The sequence below is a fragment of the Mastomys coucha genome, unplaced genomic scaffold (assembly GCF_008632895.1).
Source record: "Mastomys coucha isolate ucsf_1 unplaced genomic scaffold, UCSF_Mcou_1 pScaffold13, whole genome shotgun sequence".
Classification (NCBI taxonomy): Eukaryota; Metazoa; Chordata; class Mammalia; order Rodentia; family Muridae; genus Mastomys; species Mastomys coucha.
This window is the reverse complement of record NW_022196895.1, coordinates 25,240,801-25,265,023: the sequence shown is the minus strand read 5'-3', so window position 1 is coordinate 25,265,023 and position 24,223 is coordinate 25,240,801. Positions and strand designations below refer to the sequence as shown.

The window sequence follows — 24,223 nt, the reverse complement described above, 5'->3', positions numbered from 1 at the left end:
AGAGAGAGAGAGAGAGAGAGAGAGAGAAAGGAGAAGGAGAACAAATCTGGACAGGTCAATGGAAGTTACAAAAAGGAGTCTTAAGAAGGATAAGGTCAATAGTCCATTGACAAGAGGAGCTCAAACGTGAGCAGAGAAGGAAACAGACAGTGAGTCATCCTTATGCACATCCTTATAAAACTTAACATCTTGCTACTGTGTAAACTATTTCTAAGGTATACTCACTTCATAATGGATAACAATTTATAAACTGATAGACCTGAAAAAAAGAGTAAGAAATGAGAAGGATAAAATAGGATTCATGGTCTCCAAAGTTCTAATTATAGAATTCTCTGATAACAGCTGACTTACGATAGAGAAAAAGAAAATGCAGAGTTAGAAAAAGGTACCTTATCATTGAAATTTGAAGCACGGCTACTCCATTGGAAAGTACTTTAACAATAGTTTGAATTACATCAAAGTGAACAATGACAGAAGCAGGTAAATATTCTAACTAAAATAAAATTAAGATGAAGAATATGGTGATTTTCCTATGTCTTTAATGGATTCAGAAGAAAATCCTAGAAAAGAAGGAACCATATATTCCCATTTAAGTCAATAAGATATGTCCTGCCTATACATTCATGCCTATACATTCATACCTGCAGACCAGAGTATATGTCAAAATACCTACAATTCATGCCAAAATTTCTTTATGTCTGTATGCATGCTTACATGTCTCAATCCTTTCACACATGCCTATACATACCAACACATCTACATACCAGTGTATGTGTCTACATACTCACAAACATGTGTACATATTCCTGTAGTTTTACACATGCTGATTTGCCTGCATATCTTCATAATGTTTATACATTATGATATACCTGTCCATATTCAAATAACAACACTACACATCCATGGCTATAAGTTTATGCCTACATGATTGTAAGCATGAATCCACATGCTCACATACCAGGCCTATCATCTTATGCCTTCACATTAGTGCTCTAACAATGTTCCTACTAGTTTACGAATTTGGAGAAAGTAATTGTAAAGTAACTTGAAGACTCCCAAAGGAAGCACAAATGCTGATAAATATCTATTTATCACCAAATAAACATGAAGAGTATAGTATTTGTGGCTGAGAATACTGTGCAGACTGGAAAATCCATCAAGAGACAACTGTTAGTGGATTAAGTGACTCACAAGAATAACACCACCATACCAGGCAGTCCATTATAAATGTCTTTGTAGTGTATGTAGAGATACTTAACCATAGAGTCATAGGGAAACATTTAAGGCTTCAGTGATTGATGTAAAGTTTTCCTATGGTCTATTTTTTGTAAATTTTCTACTGAGTGACAGGAACTTCTATTTAAACCATGACACTCATATATAGTGAAAAGATATCAAATGAGATTTACCACAACAGAGTTATAGAAGCCTGATACAGGACTGATGGAGAAGAAACAGACATATTTATGAAAATCTGGGAGTGTCTATGGGATGGCTTAGGGTGATTTAAGAGAAAGCAGGGACAGAAATATAGAAGATACACAGAATGGAAATGAAGAGAAACATGGAGCGTGTGGATGGTATTAATAATAGAGCACATGACCCTGGAAGATAATGCAAGATACAAAACCTAGAAATGAAGAGAAGCAAGCTGTACCTGTGCCAGTGCTGTGTCTGGGTGTAGGGAGGAGTGAGGCTGTGATAAGATCAAGGCAAAATTCCAGACCCAATTCTGCAGAGTGGGGAGCAACACAAGCAGATTTTAACACTGTCAAATCTGAATTGTCCCATTAAGAATTTTACTAGTTCCACCCTTTTAAGAAGGAACGAAGTATCCACATTTTGATCTTCCTTCTTTTTGAGTTTCTTGTGGTTTGTGGATTCAGGGAGTTGCAGAGACTAACTATGGAGCAGAGAGTAAAGGAAGGACAATACAGAGACTGCTCCACCTGGGAATCCTTCCCATATTCAATCATCAAACCCAGACACTGTTGTGGATGCCAGCAAGTGCTGGATGACAGAAGCCTGATATAGCTGTCTCCTGAGAGGCTCTGACAGTATCTGACTAATACAGAAGTAGTGGCTCACAGCCATCCATTGGACTGAGTACAGGGTCCCCAATGAAGGAGCTAGAGAAAGAACCCAAGGAGCTGTAGGGTTTGCAGCCCCTTAAGACGAACAATAATATGAACTAACTAGTACCCTCAGATCTCCCAGGGACTAAACCACCAATCAAAGGGTACACATGGTAGGACTAATGGCTCCAGAAGCATATGTATAATAGATGATGGCCAAGTCGGCCATCAATGGGAGGAGAGGCCCTTGGTTCTGTGAAGGTTCTATGCCCCAGTGTAGGGGAATGCCAGGGCCAGTAAGGGAGGAGGGTAGAGTGGTGAGCAGGGGAAGGGAGGATGGAAGAGTGGTTTGTTCTTGTTGTTGTTTTTTGGTTTTTGGTTTTTGGTTTTTTTTGGAGGGGAAACTGGGAAGGGAGATATCATATGACATGTAAATAAAGAAAATACTTAATTTTTTAAAAAGAATTTTACTAGTCATTTTACGACACTGAAAAAATGGTGGGAACCCTATACAAGTCCCAATGAACAATGAAGGAGATATGAATTAAAGGGTGCATCTAGAGATGGAGAGAGACAGACTTAGGATAAAACAGTAAAAACATCAAAGCAACACTGCTGGATTAGACATAATTTGGGTTGGAAAACCTCATCAAGTTTTTGACTGGAATATTAGGGTAGAAAACTGTGCCATCCTTTAGGGTTTAGTCAAAGCAGGAGGGAAAGATAGTGTTTTCCATGGAAATCCACTTCATAATATTTAATGCTTACTTCATAAATGATCAGACATTATAAGAGATATTTGAATGTTAATAAAGGCAATAATTGATTTCAATGGGAGTTGAACTAAAGTTGTCTAAAGAAACCAATTGAAAGAAGAGAAGAAAAAGTAAAACATCTACATGAATGGTTCCTCACCCATGAGTATACTGGCAGCAGAAATTGGAATCAGTAGGTTACAAAAGAAAAGTAAACAGAAGAGGAATTTGGGAAAATGGGAGAAGGTGAACCTGGGAGCAGTTAGCTGCAGGAATGGGGATAAATGTGACCAAATAAAATGTATGTATGTATCAAATTCTCAAAAAGTAAAAATGCATTTTTAAAAAGGTAGTGTGACAATATTCAAAAGGACAGAGAAATGAAGTGCCAAGAAAAGTTACAGATGGGGAAATAGGTAAGTAGACTATTGACTGATAGGCAACAGGTAGAATGCAAAAAGACAGTAGTCCATGAGGGATAGTAGACAACTGAATAATTTTTAATTGATAGATGATGATTGATTGACATATTTTATATATATATATATATATATATATATATATATATATATATACACACACACATACATACATACATATGAAAGACTGTTGAAACTTTTTGGAAATTTTTGAGGTATAAATGCCTAACTGAGAAAATTCCTGAAAGCAAAGGGCAGTCATCAACAGTATCAAATCTGCAAAGAAGACAGTAAGGAACGAACTGTATCAAGAGGCAGCCACTAGACCTCATGAAAGCAGTTTTCCAGGTGTGGAGGTTAATGTCATATTTCTTTGCATTTATCTGTGAGTGAGCTATAAAGCAAAAAGCAGGGGTATTGTAAGAAAAAACTTGTCTGTTTTTAGTTATCACTACAGTAGAAACCACAAATGCAGTGGATAAGAAGCAAGCCAGATTAAAAAAATGTCAAATGGTAATCTCTGAAATCATAAATATATATATATATATATGATGTATGTGTGTATATATATATATATGATGTATGTGTATATATATATATACATGTACAAATGCTATTATACAACTGAGAATGTAGCATTTATGTATTTAGAAATACTATACATGTACATACATTTTATACAAACACATATTTATTGATCATATATATGTATATGTATACACACACACATATATATATACAGAGAGAGAGAGAGAGAGAGAGAGAGAAAGAAAATGTTAATTTTGTAAATCCAAGAACTATTCTCAAACCTTGCCATGAAATCCCCACAATTTTTTTTATATTAGTATCTACTTAAAGGGTTGATTTATCTGTTTCCTCTAGTAAGTCTTGTGTCAGAGAAGGGGGGTAGGTCTTTGGCTGTTAGCCTACATCCTTTTCTGGATTCACTAGCATACATGAACTGTCATTTTAGTATAGTGCTAGAGTGTGAGAAACACCAAAAGGGTGACTCCAGGAGAGATGCTGTCAAGAACAACTGGGGAAAGACATACACCTCATGGTAAGATTTACAAAGTGATTCATTGGAAGAGGAGCAGGTTTTACAGGGGACTAACGCCTTCAATTTTTTCTGTTTAAAACTTTATCTTATGTCCTTGTAAATTAGTTTCACAACCATCATTTCTGAAAGTATCACTATTTGGGGGACATGAAAACATTGGGCTCAAACTCAACATAAAATAAAACATCATAGTTTATTTCTTTATTTGATTTCCAATAAGAGGAAACCTCAGCCACAGAGATATCAGACTTTCCCCATAATACCCTGCTGCTCTTACACAAAGCTTAACAATCCAGTGACACAAGAGATAGTCAGATTTATCTTTTTTTTTTTTTTAAAGAAACAGAAGATGAGGAAAGGATCCTATGACATGCTGATGTCCAACTTTAGGATCAAATTTAGATATTTGTCCAGTGGCTGCTTGTGCAAAGCCCCTGTCAATATTTGGTTAAACTGCTACGCTCATAGGGATGCAAAGAAGACGTCAACTAAAACACAAAGAGGAATACAAGCAATCTCCCACAAAGCTTGCTTTTGCTTAATTGCTCCTCTTAGACTTGTGTATTTTATATGAATCTATTATATTAGAAACTGCATAGGAAATGTCCTATTTGTTTTTAATATATTCAAGAGTACAAAACTTGTCAATCATTTATCAATCATATTCAAATAGTCAAGCTGTGAAGTTGTATTAAAGTGCACACCCAGGACAATTGTGGAGATGACAGTTGATGAGAAGAACATGATATTGGAGTCAAAGTTGAAGGCAGCCTAAGCCACTTCTGAAATCTGGAGAAAGCTTTCATCTCTTAATGAGTGTAATCTTGAGCAGGTTACCATATGGTCAACAAACAGTTGCTTCCTCATCAGTTTAAATGCAGGTGGTGATGTCCGCCATACTGAGTTACTTCGGCTCAGCTGTTAAAGACCAAATAAAGTAAAGCTGGTGAAAAACTGCTGTAATTTAAAAGAAGTTATGCACAGATTGACAATATTATACATTTAAAAATATTTCAATAAATATCATTCTAAAGGTTGTTTTTATAGATATTTTATTAGAAACATGTCAATTTCTTGAACTCTGTAATCTCTGTACTTCTTTATTGAAAGAAAATCTAGTGCCTACTCTTACCTAGTAATTACGATCATACAAAACAGATTATTTATTTTCTAAATTTACAATATGAAAAAAGTCAGAGCTGGAGAAAGGGCACGATTAAGAACACTTGCTGCTCTTCCAGGGCACCAGGGTTCAGTTCCAAATATTCAGATCCACAGATCTGCGTGTAACTCTGGCTTTAGCACACCTGACACTCTATTCTGGCCTCCACTGGCACCAGACTTCCATGTAGTACACACACACACACACACACACACACACACACACACAGGCACTAACACACATGCCCAGAAAAAATTAAATTAATGAATTTGCATTGAGGAAAGACCTGGAATACTACCACACTACTGCTGTTACCAATTCAGGCTTTTGTCTTGACATGGTTAAAACTGATTCCAACAGTGTGCCTGCTGAGAAGCAGCACGGCCAATGACCTTTATAAGTTATGTGACTGTCCAGAGAGAAAAATCCTACCTCCAGTCTTTTCTAAACATAACTTACCTTTCTTTGTTTCTCTTTTTATTTCCTTCCTTCCTTATTTCCTTCCTTCCTCCCTTCCTTCCTTCCTTCCTTCCTTCTTTCCTTCTTTACACCCCTAACGCCACACACTGTCTCCTCCCTGTCCGCCCCTCACAGAGTCCTTTCCCACACTCCCCCTCCGCTTCTCTGAAAGCATTGCCCCCCCATTCCCACCTTCTGTGTATCTCCCCACCTTGGCACATCATTTCTGTGTAGGAATAGGCCCAGCCTCTCCCACTGAGAATAGACTGGGCATCCCTGTTGAGGGATGGATATCACATTCAGGCTATAGCTTCAGGAAGAACCTCCACTCCAGTTGTTGGCTGACCCACATGGAGACTGAGCTGCTACATGTGCTTAGGGGCCTCAGTCCAGCTTATGTATGCTCTTTGGTTGGTGGTTCTCTCTGAGATATTCTAAGGATCTAGATTAGTTGACTCTGTTGCTCTTCCTGTGGGGTCCTATTCCCTTCCCTCAATCCTTCCCCCAACTTTTCTATAAGTATCCGTGACTTCCATCTAATGTTTGGCTGTTGGTGTCTACATTTGTTTCAGTCAGCTGCTGCGTAGAGTCTCTCAGAGAACCCCTATGCTAAGCTCCTTTTTGTAAGTATAACAGAGTATCATTAATAGTGTCAGGAATAAGTGTTTGACTATGGGATGGGTCTCAATTTGGGCTGGTTATTGGTTAAGAATAACTTCAGTCTCTGCTCCATTTGTTGTTCTTCTATTTCTTTTAGACAGGACAAATTTTGGGTCCAAAGAGTTGCAGGTGGATTGGTGTCCTTATCCCTCTACAACAGGTGCTGCCTAGTTACAGGAAGTGGTGTCTTCAGGTTCCATGTCCCCACTGTTAGACATCTTGATAAAATAACCGCTTAGGTTTCTGGGAGCCTACCCCTATCCCAGATCTCCAGGACTCACTAAAAATTCTTTTCATCCTCATTCATTCTCCTGGACCTCTGACCCTCTCTCCTGTCTCTCCAACATCTGATCCTCCCTTGTCTTCCCCTTTCCATCTCCCACCCAGTTTCCTCTCTCTGACTCCTATGGCTATTTTGTTTCCTTTGCTATGTGAGAGTCAAGCACCCTACCCTCACTTAGGCCTAACTTCTTGTTTAACTTCTAAATCTAATAAAAGAGAAAGTAGAAAGTAGCCTTGAATACATTGGTACAGGGGACAATTTCCTGAACAGAACACCAATGATGCAGGTTCTAAGATCAACCATTGGTTATTGGGAACTCATGAAAATGAAAAGCTTCTGTTAGGCAAAGGGCACTCTCAATAGGACAAAACAACTTACAGATTGGGAAAAGATTTTCATTAACCCTACATCTGAGAGAGAGAGCTAATATCCAAAATATATAAAGAATTCAAGAAGATAGACTCTAACAAAACAAATAATCCAATTAAAAATGAGGGACAGAGCTAAACAGAGAATTTTCAACAGAGGAATCTTGAGTGGTAGAGAAACAGTTAAAAAGATCTTCAACATCCTTAGTCATCAGGGAGATACAACTCAAAATGACCCTGAGATTCTACCTTACCCCAGTCAGAATGGCTAAGATAAAAAACTGAAGGGACAGCATATGCTGACAAAGATGTACAGAAAGTAGAACACTCTTCCATTGCTGCCAGGTTTGTAAACTTGAAACAACCACTCTGGACATCAATCTGGCAATTTCTCAAAAACTGAACATAGTTCTACCTGAAAACTCACATACCCAAAAGGATGCTCCACCATACCACAAAGACATGCTCCATTATGTTCACATCAACTTTATTCATAATAGCCAGAAACTAGAAACAACCCAGATGTCCCTCAACTGAAGAATGGATAAAGAAAATGTGATTCATTTATACAATGGAAAACTATTCAGCTATTAAAAAGAGGAACAAAATGAATTTTGCAGGCAAGTGGATGGAACTAGAAAATATCATCCTAAGAGAGGTAACTCAGACCCAAAATGACATGCATAGTATGTATGCACTGATAAGTTGATATTAGCCATGAAGTACAGAATACCCATGATACAACTCAGAAAAAAAAAGTTAAACAGCTTATGTTTCTATTTGGGTGACCTGCCTTTTGCCCTTGGGTCCTATCAATGTGCCATTTGCCATTCTCTTAGTCACAGTCAACTTTGTGGATCCTGATTTCAGCCCTTTCCCTTTTTATACACCTTTAAAACCTGATGCTTGCAGAGGAAGCTAGATTTCTTCTAACAGCCTTGTGTATCGTGGGGCTCTGCCACCTTCTATGGAAGGCCAGCCGAAAAAAAATGGGGTTATTTAGTTCTAAGGGATATCCTGTGAAGTGTTTTAAATAATCTCTATCACCTGCCCTTCTGGGACCTTCTGAGCCATCCAGGAAACTATCTACCACCTCTTCTTACTGAAAGAAAACATGGGCAATACAGAGTAAAGCCCTTGCTTGGCACCACTAGTGGGTTCATAGGACTTCTTTTGCTTACCATGCATTGTAAATAACACACTATTGGCATGCAGCAAGATATTGCACCCCACAACTCTTAGAATTTAGTGTCTTAATGTGTTTAATATATTTTCCATGTGACACTCCCATATACTTCCAATTCCAGTAGCTTTGTATTTTCTACCAATGTTTTAGGACAGAAAAGGCAATACTACTTTTCAATTGGCTTCGCCCAAAGTTTATACCACTGGGTGATGGCAAATCTGAGTTAATTAAGAAGCTAATTTGATAGTTTGGAGATATGAGACCAATGTTCTGAACCCACATAAAAAGTTATCCAGGCAGTATGGTATGTACATTTGCACCCGTGCTGGGGAGGTAGAAGTAGGTGGATCCTTGCAGTTCACTGACTGAAAAGCCCAGCATATTTAGTAAGCTCCATGCTTGTATGAGGGCCTGTGCATGTGTCCATACACCTGCACATACAGCTACATAAGTTGATATTCATATTATTGATTGAAACCATGTAACATCATCTGGTTTTAAGCTGTTTGAGTAGCAGGCCTGAGAACTCTTCCCCAAGTTCTATACTGCCTGTCTAACTTCAAATTTGCCTTTTGACGGAAGTGGAACACAGTTAATGCCTCTTGGGGGATACCAGTCTCATGCCAGATTATAGGAAAGAGGTGGCATCTGAGTTTTACCCCAAAACAACACCAAGAGAGGTGCTACAGAGAGACTGGAGAAAGAAAGAAAGCTGAGTAATATCCTCTCTCAAAGATGCCTATCTTACAATTTTGTACTTTTATTAAAAACATTGAATGACATTGCAGATAGTTTGGTGAATTTATTTAAATTATTGAGATAACTCATTTAAAGATCTTAAGATTTAGATGTTACTTATATTTTGAGTAAGCTTTTTTGTTTGGTTGGTTGGTTTGAAAATCTCCCATAAGTTTCTTCTTTACTTACTTTCAGAAAGAAAGTGAGAAGTCCACGAATCCTGTAGTAGTTCAGCATAACCTGAGTGCTGAGACATTTCTGCCTTTCTTATGGAGAAGTTTTGTTGGCTAGTCTGGACATTTCCCATCTCATTAGATCCCTTCTACCTTATGTCTTTTTCAGCCTTAACTTTCATTCACTGCTCTATCAGATGGATTCACACACCATCAGATGGATTACTCTTCTGCTAGCCTCCTGGCATAGCTCTTATTTCTAACCCCAAAGTCTATTTCTGAATAGTAATTTCCTATTCCTGAACCACTATTTTAAAAAGTTCATCTTTTAACATGATTATCTGTCCAGAAAAATTTCACCCAAAGCTACCAAGTTGTTTCCTCTTTGTCTTCATATAAATACTCCTAAAATAATAAATGTTTATTCAAGCATGTGACTGCAGTGATGGGTTCATATTTTTGCTTCTAAAAATGAAAGTTTCAGGGTTTTTGTTTGTTGTTTGTTTTTCTATAACAGAATTAAATTCATGTTAAGCATGTCTGAATTCTTCCTTCACTAAGGAAACAAAAATTTTGTGCCAAAAGTTTATGAAAGACTACTAATCCCTTCTTCCCAGGAAGACTTGAAATTGTCGCTAACATTTTAAGAATTTAAAAAAAATGTGTGTCTATATGTGGTAGGACATAGATATTGTCTTTATGCAAATGTGTCAATACAAATTCATTTATGGTTATGCATATGTTTGTCTGAAATATGTAATATATGCTGTACTATGTACAGTGTATATGTGAGTATATATACTTGTATGTGTTGTATAACTGGGTCCTTATATGTGGTACATAAAGTAAAAGTCAGAATATTCATTGTTTTCTTTTAACATAATGCAGTTAATACTTTAAAATCTTTTCAGACCGTTGTTTTATTGTTTTCTTCTCTCTCTCTCTCTCTCTCTCTCTCTCTCTCTTTCTCTCTTTTTTCTTTCTTCCTTCCTTTCTTTCTTCCTCTCTCTCTTTCTCTCTCTTCTTTCTTTCTTTCTTTCTTTCTTTCTTTCTTTCTTTCTTTCTTTCTTAAGGCTATCCAAATTCTGTGTTGAACTCCATAAAACTGTATCATCTAATAATATTATAAAGGTTCAACCACCAAAGATTGTTGTTTACACTAGTTATTTATTCATAGGAGTTCATTTTCACCCAATAAGATATAAATTAAAAATAGTAATAATAGTTGTTTTAGTCTTATTTGTGAAACTTGCACTAAGATTTTTATCCCTCCAAAAGGAAGCCAATGAATTCATGATGGGATACCATTGAAAAATGGGATGCTCTGGTGAAAACAAGATATGAAATATATGCTACTTATGTATAAGGTGCTAGATTGAGAAAGGAGAAGAGTGAAGTAGGTCATGAGAGGCCAACACTTTCAACCTCATGAATTCTCAAATACAGAAAAGGTATGATATTCATTTTTCATATAATTTTATTGCAAATACAGAATTCAGAAAATTGGAATTACTTCTCAGAACCACTAACCTATGGCCACATACTAACCATTGATGCATTCTGTCCAGAGCTCCTCCCAGGTAAAAAGTCCTTGCAATATCATAATAAATTAATGGCCACAGACCATCATAGGTAAATTAATGTTGTATGTGAGCATTCTATAAATAAATGTAAATATTGAAACATAAAGTAGATTTTATATTATAGGCATATTTTTCAAGGATCTGACAAGTCTAGTTCTAGTAACAAAGCAAGGAACCTAATTAAATCAAAACACAAAAACAGTCATGCGTTCTTAATGACAAAGAACACATCCTGACAAATATGTCATTAGTTTGTTGTCTGAACATCAGTGTACGTGATCATACCAATTTAAATGGCATTTTATATCATACACTTAGGCTGTGTAACACAGTGTGTTATTCATATACAACAACCTGTATGTCATAACGTTATGCTGGGCACATGTGGAAATTGGAACAGTATGTTAAGTACTTCTGTACCTAAACATACGTTCTTTGTTTTATAAGTGTATTTAATTTGTTCTTTGATATTCATACATGTATATAGTAATTCTGGTTCCTGACCCAATTCTCTTTTATCTTCCTCCCAGCACTATTACCCTTCCTTTGACTACACATTTCTTTCTGCCATTCATCTCTTTTTGTTTTGTTTTGTTTTGTTTTGTTTGGCTGACTTTAATCAAGACCATCACTGTGATGGAGAGTCTTGTAGATTAGAACTTCCTGGATTCATCAAAGGGAACTTAATTAAAAGCAATGTCTACTCCTCCCCTAGCATTCATCACATAGTACTATAGGGAATCAGGATCTATTTGAGCCCTTCCTTGAGCCATGATTGGCAATACAGACACACACACATACACACACACACACACACACACACACACACACACATAGAGAGGGAGAGAGAGAGAGAGAGAGAGAGAGAGAGAGAGAGAGAGAGATTCTTGTGCCTACCCATTCAAGAAAATCATAACTCTTTTAAGAACATGATTTCCTTAGCTGTCCTATGGCCAGAAAATAGTATTTTATAGCCCTTCTCCCTGTCTTCTGCATTTTAAACTTTTTGCCTTCTCTTCTGAAATGAGTCTTGGTGGGATTGGTGCGAACATTTTTTTTTTTTTGGACTGAGCTCTCAAACATCAATGATTCTCAGCCACGTGTCTGTGCATTCACCACTATTCATTATAAAGAAAAATTTCTCTGATTAAGGTTGAGTGTAGTATTTGTCTATGGGTCTAAATACAGACATTTAAATGTCTTCTTGTGTCTCTCTAATGGATAATTCTCTAAAGAAGAAAAGCAAGTGGTTAATATACAATTTTAGAAGTATTCACCATCATTAGACACCAGAAAAAAATGCAAGTAAAATTTTTTTGAGATTCTATCTCACTCCAGACATGAAGTTGTCATGAAGAAATCATGACAGATCATGCCAGTGAGTGAGGAATAAGGAAATCTTATTCACTGTTGGTTGGAGTATAAATTAGTCCAAACACTATTAAAATCAATGTAGATATCTTTTGAAAAGCTAAAAATAGAATATATTCCTACACACACACACACACACACACACACACACACACACACAAACCAATCATTCCACCCTTGGGAACCTAAAAAAACAGACTCCATATGCCAGAGACACTTGCTCCATTGTGTTTAATATTGCTGTGCTCATTATAGCCAAAGAATCAGTATAGATGTCTATCAACAGAAAACAATCAATAAAGATGTGATATATATTCACAACAGAACTTTATTTCACTGTATAGAAAAATGAGGTTTGTGAAGTTTGAGTGTGGTAGTTAAGGCCCTGAAAGACCAGTAGTATATGTTCCTTCTCATATGTAGATTATAGAATTGGGTCTATAAATTTTTGAGTTTATTTTGCAGTATATGTAGAAGTTGTGAAGTAAAAGATCATTATGGGTATAAAATGCCTTACAGAAGGAGAGAGGCAACAGATGAAAAGAAAACACAGAAAACAGAAGTTACAGAGAGTATACCTATTGAAAGTTTAGGCAGGTATGGGGTAAGGTGGGATGCAGGAGTTGAAGAGGGAGGAAAGGAACGTTCGCAAAAAGGAAGGTTATATGAACAAATGATATGGAAATGCACCACTTTGTAAGCAGAGAGGAGAGATAGAGAGCAGAGAGATGGAGAGTGAGAGAAAGAGAGTGAGAGAAATAGTAAACAGGGCAAAATTATGATGCTCACACAAAAGCCATAGTATTATAAACAAAAGGTCCAGTTCCAGATGGAGGACGGCTTCCTATGAGCTATCCCCTCCTTGCCATTCCTCTTTGCTGCTCATTGACACTAATTGAGCAGTTACTATTGCTGGAGATACCACAAACCTTTATTGGAAGTTAATGAAATTGCAAAGTGATGTGAACTGGAGGCTTCCTACATGCTGACTACCTTTGATAATGATGAAAAATACTATGCAGAATCCTGGGGAGGAGAAAGGGTACCACCAAAAGTCTTAGCTAGTTGTCAATCCTACACATCAATCTCCAACCTGCTAGGCAAGATATGCTTGCTCATTCAATAGTGTCACTATTGTTGTGAGGACAACCAGTAACAGTGACCTTCTGACTGGATTTGATGCCTGATTGGATTTGATTTTATATATCTATCTCTATTTCTACCACGGTCTATCTATCTATCTATCTATCTATCTATCTATCTATCTATCTATCTATCTATCTATCTCAAAGTCTCAAAGCAAAATTGGCCCTGGACAGCAACTTAGTCCTATTTTTTATGTTTATTTTTTCCATCTACTTTTATATATAATGCTATAGCTTTTACCTTTATATTTTTCCTCAATATTTAAGGTATAAACCCACCTACTAGTCTGACCTTATGTCAACATTATTGCTCTTTTCACTTTCTGGATCCTGTGACATGTGAAAGTCTTCAAGGTAGTATCATTCCTAGATCTGTCCCTGCCATTGCTCTCAATGAAGTAAAGACTTGCTAAGCACTCATGGAACCAAGCACTGTAGTGAGACTTGTGGAGATGAATCTTGTCAAATATTCATGGGTGTTCTTCTGCAAAAGTACCCATCCAAGTCTGTTGTCTTTGATAGATATATCTTTAAGAATACCTCCCCAGGAACTTCTCAAAGCTGTCTTATAACTAACCTTTTTAAAATAGAAGGAAAAAAGTTTAAAATATTTAAATGCAGTGTGGTAAGTTGAATCTTAGTTGCTTGTCATCACTATTACAATCAGATACCACAATGGCCAGTGTGTTCAAGGTGGGATCCATGTAGACACAGCCTATGTCACATAGGAGTGTTATCACTTTCACACAAGACCACTTCCACATATCATGCATGCCATAAATAAAACATCTTTAGGTAGTTTATAGCCATGTATGTGCATATAAATTCTCTTTTATATAAGTGTCAAAGAAAGAGAAGAAGAGAACGAGGGAGAAGACAAGGCCCTGTGTGTTCAAAGCCATGTGGATCATTGAGCCACAGAGAATTAACTGTTCTAAAGAAAGAGGAAATAGGCCCTGGTTATAGTATGTGGTCGTTGATGGCAATGGTGGGAATCTTATGACCAGAGAAGACAATGATGCTTTGGAGACAGGATAGAGGGAGCAATATAAAAAGCCAACTCACAACAGAAGAACAATAATAAAATAAACTAAAATGAAGCTCTTCCATTATGTGGAGTCCCACGTGAAGCATGCCGAAGAATGCGCTGTCAGCCTGAAGTACTGAGTGTTCCCACCAGAATGCAGTTCCTCAGAATGGGAGCAGCTCTCCTGGCGTTATGCTCCTGTCACTTCTTGGTAAATCCACGTCATTAGCATTGATTTCTCCAGCAGAGATTAGAGGTTTAGTTAGGAGAGGAAGGCAGGAGTGGATATTATCTGAGCCCGCACAGCTCTTGGTCTCACAGATGACATTTTCCTCTTTGCTTCATTAACTTGCAGAGCTTGTTGAGCTTAGCCTGTTTCTAATTAATTCTTTTACTGGCTTTTTTTTTTTTGAATGTGCATCATTGCTGGCAAACCATATAAAATGAAGAACTCTCTCTAAGGTTTTACCCTTTTAATTATTATTTTTATTGCTCAAATGAAGCTCCAGAATTGCAAATGTTGACATTTTAGTTTATTCTAGTCATTAGAGTTTTCAAAAGAGAAAGGAGAAAGAGAGAAAGAGGAGGAGGGAAGGGTGCAGGCAGGAGGTGGTGTGGGGCAGGGGAAGCCAGTGAAACTGGCTCTTGCATGTAGAGAAGAGAAAACAAACAGGTTTGTCAGAAGCGACCCCAGTGATGGCTCTGCCCTTTTGAAAAGAGCAAGAAATGAAATATCCTCAAGAATAGGAGACTAATCCTGAGCAGCCTCTTAGCCCAGACCGTCTTTGGGCTGCAGAGGGCTTAGCAACATCCTTTTGCACCCTTGTGTTTCTTCAGCAAGCTCCTAACTAATACACGACACGGGGTTTTGTTCTTGATATTTGTTTCCATTTGGATATTCAAACCCATAGTAATAAATCTGAGAAATAAAAAGCAGCTTCAATAAAAAGTAATTGGTAACAAACTTGCTTTGATGAGCCAGTGAGTTAAGTAAAAGAAAAAGCTAGGTCTATCATGCTTAGTAAATCAGTTTTAACTAATATTTACTGAACAGGTTCATACACACATATTAGTTTGAGCATGTGGATAAATGCTGGAAGCTGTGTGGAGGAGAGTTATAAAATGATTTTAGAAAGTTCTACCCGTTTGCATTTGACATCAAGTTTGTAATATAAGATATATTCAAATAAAAACATAATACCTACTATTACCAATCTTCTCCTTACTATTCACTGAAAAGAAGCTTGATTTATAAGTCCATTTTTGCCTGCAAAATGTGTTTCAGTTCCCCAGTCACTCACAAAAGCCTATTTCAGCCATAATGCAGCTGAACTATAGTAATGTCCCAATAACACCATGGAAACTAAATACAAAACATAGCTATGTTTCTACGGAATAATGCACCCAGAAATCAAATTTAAATAGTTAGAAATTTGTCTCTGCTGCTGTTGTGGGAGGGGAGTTATATCAGGTCCAAGTCTTTGTGTTCTTTTCATTTGGGCTCAAGAACTTAAGCAAGAAGGGCTGTTGTAGACTTGCAGATGTGGATGTAGACACATGCCTGAGCATGTGTCACTTACCTTCCACATTGCACTTGTTCGCAACAGAGTGAAAGTACAGCCACATTGAGGGAGAGTAAACAGGCTATAAAGGAAGCCCATTATGTGTTGTATATGCTTGTGTATACACAAACACATGGTGTTTGCACACACCTATCACCCTCAGTGATAGCATGAGTTGACATCAGGTGACAACTTCTGGTATCATTCCTAATCTCCTCTCTATTGAATGTTATTCCCCACGTCAAGTGAACTGGGCCCTGGAACTTTAGGGATTCTCCCATCTCCACCTTGCATCTCACTGCAGAGCCACGGAGTAAACAGCTACGTACTAGCATGTCTAGCTTGTACATGGGTTCTGGGGATCCCTACCCTTGTTCTCATGCTTCCAAGTCAGAGCTTTCCCTACTGATCTGTCCCGTTAGCACTGATAAGGTTTTAGTAAGACTTCAAATTGTTATTTTTTAAGTTACAAGGAGAAAAGAAGCACTCTGAGGTAGGTATCAAAAGGGGAGAAAATGTAGTGAGCCATTCTAACCCTTCTCCGTGGCAGCAACAGGGACAGGAGGGGCTGATATGGAAGCCTCAGCTTCCTTGCTTTAGGAGTGGTAATTGGTATACGTGGTAGATGAGGGAGATTGGAAGAAAGCATCATTGCAGGGCTTGGGGCTTTCTCTGCATTTGAAAAAGAACCAAGTTTGGAAAAAGGTCCTCAACAGGAAAGTAGACCCGTTTGACCTTAGAAACCCTCCTATTCTCCAAAACCCTTCCCATTTAAATGATAGTATGCTAGGGATACAGCTATTAGTCTTCCTCCACTAGAAATAACACAGTTCTCAGTGCTTGGTTTTCTCGAGGAGTTTACTTTCTCCAATTAAAAATAACCATTAAAATTAAACACTCAAAGAGGTGAAACCTTGTTTCCTTCCCTTTCCTGGCCTGATTTCAAACGCCACCCTCCCTCTCTGTTAGTCCTGACACAAAGCATAAAACTTATGTTTTTGACTGTACCTCTTTCCCAACTGTATGAAATTAGTCCCTGAGAGACCTTGGTCATGTGGGAAAGGGTTTAGATACCCTGCTGAGAAGCTAGACCATCTTCTGCAGCCCAGCTAATGAACTGATTCTCTACTGGCAGTGGCATTGGCGAAGAGCGATCGTTGGATGTCTGCACAGTACAAATTAATTTTCCAGTATTATAGAGTGATACAGCTCTAAAATGCTTACTTCGGCTTCTCTCTGATGTCAGGCTCTGTTGTCAGCTCCTGCCTAATGAAACCAGAGAGTTCTGAGCTTCAAAGTGTATCTGCCCTTTTCTTTGAAATTCCATACTATTCTCTTTAGGGTGTACAGTAAGTATTACATGGAGATCTCTGATCTGCAAGATTTTTTTCAGTGAAACAAATAATTATGAAAGATTTGGCAAGAGGATCTGGTGAATTGTATCAGTCTGAACTAAGTCTCTGTTATAGATATAGGATCTTTATAATTATGACTCATCTGTACATTTTTGCTTTATTTTCATTTTTTTCCCCTTTGAGAAGCAGAGGAGAATTAGGAATGAGAATGTTTCCATTTGAATTCATCATTACATAACCATCAGGTGGTCCATGTCTGAAAGGATGGTAAAAGGCAGGCATCGTAGATGGAGATTAGGATGTCTGAGGTTTTGCCACACTGTTTTGGTTTTGTTGTGTTAAATGCCACGATTTCCACACAGACCACCATGCATAGAGCACAGAAACAATGTAGCATTTATGAATATGTGACTTTTGGAGGTGACAGAGAGGGTAGAATTTTCTGGTGAGGAAAACTTCTTCTAGGCAGGTGGCTCAGCCTTGCAACACTGCCAAACACTTAACAGCAGCTCCTGAGACTCAAGGCAGCCTTCCATGATTCTAATGTTTTCCAGACTGTGATGCACTGAGCGATAGAAGCTGCCAGAAAATGCCATCAAGAGTGTTGTAGAAGTGACAGAAAGACAGTTTGAATAAGTGTCAGGGCCAGGTGAGCTGACAGGTGGGCCTTATGCTGCTGGAGAGATGGCAAGAAGTAAGGTTCCTGGGGGAGGCTGGGGAAGTATATCTTAGGAAAGCTTGGAATTCATACTTTAATCTTCCTAGAGGTCAGATGGACTTGGGCCTTAGTAATTTGAGGTCAATTGTCAAGCTCCATATTTCACTGATATGTACTATGTCAGGAATAGTATGTTCATGCTAAACATCATTTGTGGAAATGGCACAGCCCAAATGGAGTCTAGGTTGACTAAAAGGCAGTAGTAATCTCATTTTAACCAAGTGACAGTCTGAGTCATAAGCTAGAGCTGCCAGCCTCGCAATCCATGCATCTACAACGAAGTCAGCTGTCTGGCCAATTTAAGCACAATGGTGCCTTCCATTTTAAAACAAAAATAACAGTAATTGCATTTAGAGTGAATTTCATGTTTTTTTCTGTTTTAAGTTACTGCTATTGCTTTAGTTTTGTTTGTACAGTTTTAGAATATTAAAAAATAGTGTGTGCCCCAGTAAAAAATGAGAAGAGGAGTATGTTCTCTGACTTTAAATGATGCAAAAACACTGTAATTACACCTAAATATCCCAACATCCTAACCACAATGGAAACTAAGCTTCTGTAAACCTGATGTACTGTAGCCCTGGCTACAATTGCTTTCATGACCCAAGATTTAGTTTTAAACTCCAACCATGTGTGATGTTTAAATGAATACATTTAAAGTGTAATTGTTTTTGAAATTTTATTCAGTTGTTTATATTTTAGCATCTGGAAGATGACTTGTTGGGAATAAAATGTCATCCTTCCTTGTCCCCACCCCTTTCTTATATCTTTGCTTTCTCTTACTGCAGAGGAGGATTGTGGGAATTAGGCCAGATTAACTCTATTAGTGCATGTGGTACAATTGAGTTTTTTTTTTTTTCAAATCTCAGTAGTGTCTGGTCTTTCTAATAAGGATGGGTAATGTTTGGATGTTGTGAGAAAAGAAAGGAAAACTGTTCTGGTTATGGATGATCCAAAACAGGAAGTAGGCACGACCTGTCTCCTCAAAGCACATGACAGCAGGACAGTGTGTCTTTGTGCCATCCTCACAATTCAAAGCTCCAGTTCATATGGGAATACATGGAATGAAAGCATGTTTTCTGTGGAGTCTGTGTAATGCACGGGTATGTGAACTCAACACAACACTATACAAAGTCCAGGCTTGAAAGAACAGCACCAGCATTAAAGGGAAGACCAAACAAAAATAGCAAGCAATGTTCAAGATATGGTTTAGATGGTAGAGACCTGGCCTGGCATATAAGTGGTCTTCAGTCTAGTCCCTACAATCACATTAACTGGGTATGAATGCACAAAGCTATGAAACCATTACTTAATTGGTAGAAACAGGAATGTTGCCAGAAACAGTAAACAGGTAGAAAAATTGTAATTATAGTATATAATTAATCAGGTTGGTTGGATATATGTGCATCTTTTTTTTTTTTTTTAAATTTCATTTTAACAATTGCATACAACACCAGAAGCAAAATGATCATCAGTTTTATACAGCAGTCTAAGAACCATTCTAGGAATCACTATATTTAGAATCTGGCTTTCTTCTATGGTGAACTCAATATTTTCAAAGCGTTTGAATTTTTATTTGTTGGCATGATTAGCCACCCCCCTACACACAAACATATACAGAAAGGGAGAGGATAGAGAGACTGAGAGAGAGAGAGAGAGAGAGAGAGGGAGAGAGAGGAGGGAGGGAAGGAGTCTATAACTGAGCTTAAATGGTATGCCATAACATCTTATATCAGTTAGTCAGTTAGTATATCCCTCTTTGTTCATGAGATAGAAAGAAACAATGACAAGCTCAGCCTAAAGGTGTTGGAAATAAGAACACATAAGTATAATTAAGCCAACCCAATTTGAGTCCTAAGTTACAACTTGATGATTCTGACTGGATGCCCTTAGGCCCATCTGCAACTGATTATCAGGAAATCAATCCTTAGCTAGTAACCTGGAGTGGATGAAGTGTCCATAACTGTATGGTAACCACACTGCGTCTCGTTCTCACACCTTGTCTACTATTAGAATCTGACTATCTCTACCTTATAGGATGAACCAAATGGTCTATTGGATCGTTTTCTGCTGTCTTCCAGCAGGCTAAGCGGCTCAGTAAGGATTTGAGCTCATTCACCGTCAGACTCTTAAAAGATGAGAGAGCTTCGAAAGTGAAAGTATGGGGCTATTTTAACCATACAAGCGTTCAAGAATTGCCTGCTTTAAATAAAAATAAAGGAAGCATTGGGAGTAATACTTCAAACGGGATTGAAATTTTCTTAAGCAAAATACCTACTGTCTTTCCTCAATATCTTTTAAAGGGGGAATTCTCTGGTGGCTAGAGTGCTTTCAAACTCTTACTTCATTGGCCTCATTGGTGTTTTTAGTAGCTGCTGTTTACCTTCAATAGTAAAAGTTCCTCATTCGTTAGGATCTTTTCATTTCAACCAACTTACTGTACTCTTCATTCACCGTGAACAGACATCTCTTCTTCCTGCTACATTATCTTTGACCAACATCTTCTTTCTTGGTTCATCCATCATCCTAACTGGAGCAGATGTGTTTCCATGGACACAGCATTGGTTTAGCTTTGATGTTACAAATCCCATGCTCATTTCCTTCCTCCTTTTGAAGATTTCGATACATGAAAATCATGTCTGCTCTCCCATTGGGCTTTAGTTTAGTTTGTATTCTACTTTCCTGTAACATAATCAATTTCAAATGAGATTTTGCACATATTATAATAAAAGAATAGCAGTCACTTTTTATCCATTGTATATCTCTATCTTCCAACTGATGTCTTTGTTTTATGTATATATGCATATCTGTGTGTATTCATATGTGAACACACTTGTGTGTGCCTGTGTTTGGAGGTCATAGGACCATGTTTGTTGTCAGTATTCATGTGTCTTCTACCATTTTGGAAGACAGTCTCTCTCTGTCCTGAAAGCCTAGCTAGTCAGTGAACTCCAGGGAGCCTCCTGTATCTATCTTCCATCTCTCCATCACTGGAATTACAGACATGAACTTTGGTCCTCATACCTGCAAGACTAATGTTTTGACTGGAGATCCATCTCCCCAGCCCCTAATCTCTCTTTAAATTGATGAGTACTTCTCAAGTACTAAGTCCCTGTATTTTTTCCTAAAGGCACAGCTGAATGAAAATACAGTAATGTTTTAGACATATTCTCTTGGAACTTAAAAAAAAAATCTTAAGTTATTTGAAATAAGTATTTTTGGTATTATGATGAATATTGCACTGAAGTTACTTCTGAAACATTACAAGTATTTAGTCTTCTACTGTAAGACTATTATACAACCCTGTTATCTGTTTTATCTGTTCATTCTTAAATAATTATTATCCAATCCAGAGTCTACTTTCCAATAATTGTGAGAGGAAGCAAATTGTATCAAGTCACAATCACCTTACTTATAGATACCACAAGCATGGTGGCAGCCTTGGATGTAAAGTATTTTTCTCTGAGGATTTATAAAAGAAAAATAGCAACGTGATCTTATGACCCTTAAAACAAGGTAGCGGGGAAGCCCCAAAGAGTTTAGGTAACTGTTGTGGTCAAGTGATGTTATTCAACATTTTCTACAAAAAAAGACTTTGGTATGTTGCTTAGACTTAATTTCTAAAACTTAGAAAAGTCTGACCTGAGTTTGGGGGAGCTGATAAGTCACACCTTACAGTCTTTCCCATTGTGAGTCATTTGTAATGCTCAACGCTTTCAACATAAATTAGTTTGGCTTTTCCTGATCCCTTAATATGCATAATCTGACCCAATATTGAGATGGTCTTTAGAAAGATAGAGAGTTAAGGGAAAAATATATATGAAGTGATTTTTAAAGATTTCCCAAACCCTAGCAGGCTAATTTGAAGAACTCTAACAGAATTTTGATCAGAGTGCAATTCTCTCTCACACCTGGATCTTACAAGCTGGCCTTTCCACTTTAGTGTTGCTCAAATAGGATTAAGCAGTAAAGGTGTCAGGCTTGCATGCAGACTGAGCTTCCCGTCTAAGACAGATGTGGAAAATGAGGTAGGAGCCATGTGAATAAATATGTGATAAGTTAGATTTGTATCTATCTGGATTGACATTTTCTAGCAGGGAAAAAAAACATACCATATAAAAATAAGGTTCTATGCAGGGAATGCCAGGGCCAGGAAGTATGAAGTTTGGCTGGTTGTTGAGCAGGGCGAGGAGGGGAAGGAATAGGGGATTTTTTGGGGGGGGAGGGGAAACCAGGAAAGGGGATATCATTTGTACTGTAAATAAAGAAAATATCTAATAAAAAAAAAAGAATACCAAGCAGTTACTTGTAATAAAAATGCCAGTTCTTCATAGATATAAAGTCATTTACTTAATGCTTTCATTAACTGTTTGGTATTCATGTAGAGTATTTTGATAACAAAAATTATGCTTAATTGGAAGCCATGATGAGCTGAATAATGTGTATATACATGGACCCCAAAATTGTTACCTTTAAAATATAAAATAAATTATTAAGATATGGTACATGAAAATGAGAACTCCAAATAGTGTTTGTTTATTGTGTGTGCAATAAAGGTTTAACTCTAAACATGAAATACACTGTGAAAAATGAATTAAGATTGTTTCATGCCAAGTGCTTTGCATGTTGGTTCATCTATCATAATAGCTCATTAGAGCAGTTATTAGGCATACCATCCTCAGGGAAAAAACATACCATATAAGAATAAGGTTCTATCCTCAGCTTTAGAGGAAAAAAAATGTAATGTATGTAGACACATCTCAAATTGGACCTTAATACCAAGGGACATTTATTTCTGTAATTTGTCATTCTGTCTCTCATTTCATTAATGACAGTATGAAAATTTAGAAAGTAATATTTGAGAACTTCAGAGATATTGTCTAAATGAAGTAGAATTACTTTAGCTTTAACTTTGTTTCAAGGGGTAAGACAGAACTGTTGCCTTTGTGAGCTGGCGGTTCATTCTGCACTGATAACTGTTCAATACAAATGGACTATGGGTTTCAGGAAGAAGGGCTGAGGATGTGTTCTGAAGTCAGTGTCTGGTCCCAGATGAAGTCTCAATTCCCCAAAATACATTATGATTGCATTTTAATCACAGTAAATAAAATAGTCTCTATGATGATTCTCAAGCAGTTGTAATAGAGATGAATTAAAGTACTTTGTGTGATGGTTTTATGATATAATATATAACTTCCTTCTGGTATGCCCCAAAGTTAATAATCATTAATTCTATGTGGTCATATTCTGATGAGAATCCAGAAAAAAAATAGGATAAACTACTATGATTATTTGTTGTAACCAAAGTTCAGAAATATACTTTGCTCCTAGGATATGGGGAGGAGAAGTGTTCATAGTCTGCAGGAAGTGAATGGTGTTAGGTGTGTGCTCTGAGAAGTCCCTTTCCTTCATTGTAGTCAGATGTTAGTTGTGGTCCCAAAGGCTTCAACATATCTGTATTTAGCAGGTCCCTGACTTTACTTCTCACTTTGACAATTTATGTCCTGATGGGTTAAATAGTATTTGCCCAAAAACTTCCAGTGCAATATCTTTAAGAGATGATTAAAATATTTATCATACATATCAGGCGGTGACAATGATGTTTGAAACTTCTACTCTGCATTTTTTTCCAGAAAAAAATAATTAAAGTGGTTGTCAACCCAATTTTGTGATGTGAGGAAGATTCTCATGAGCTACACTTTCATAATACAAAAAAAAAAACTCATTAAAATATTTCTTCACCCAGCTACTGAAGCTAAAGAAAAAAAATTTTTATGACTAAAAAACATAATGTTCTGAATTCTGGACTCTGGTTTTTATTACTAAAGAAGTTTTTTGTCCTAAAGAGAAGCACATATTCCATTATGATAGTTCTTCCCAGCAAGTGTTTCTGACATACTCAATGGCTAGCAAATCAAAGAGGTATGAGTTCTGTATTTTTTTTTCTTTTCAAATAATCTAGTAGAGATATTAAAAGGGATACATCTGTGTAAATGTCAGAGTAACTCAAGAATATGATCTATTTGGATTCTAAAATAACTCATGATAATGAGAAATAAAATTATTCAAAAATAGTTGAGAATGGACATAGAAAAATGTAACTGCTCCTGGAGAAAGTATATAATTG

General features: G+C 37.2%; 1 pseudogene; it reads right to left on the bottom strand.

The window, feature by feature from the left end:
- Nucleotides 1-16,125, bottom strand: part of LOC116087806 — a 37,248-nt pseudogene extending 21,123 nt beyond the window's left edge.
- Nucleotides 16,126-24,223: the final 8,098 nt, after the last annotated feature.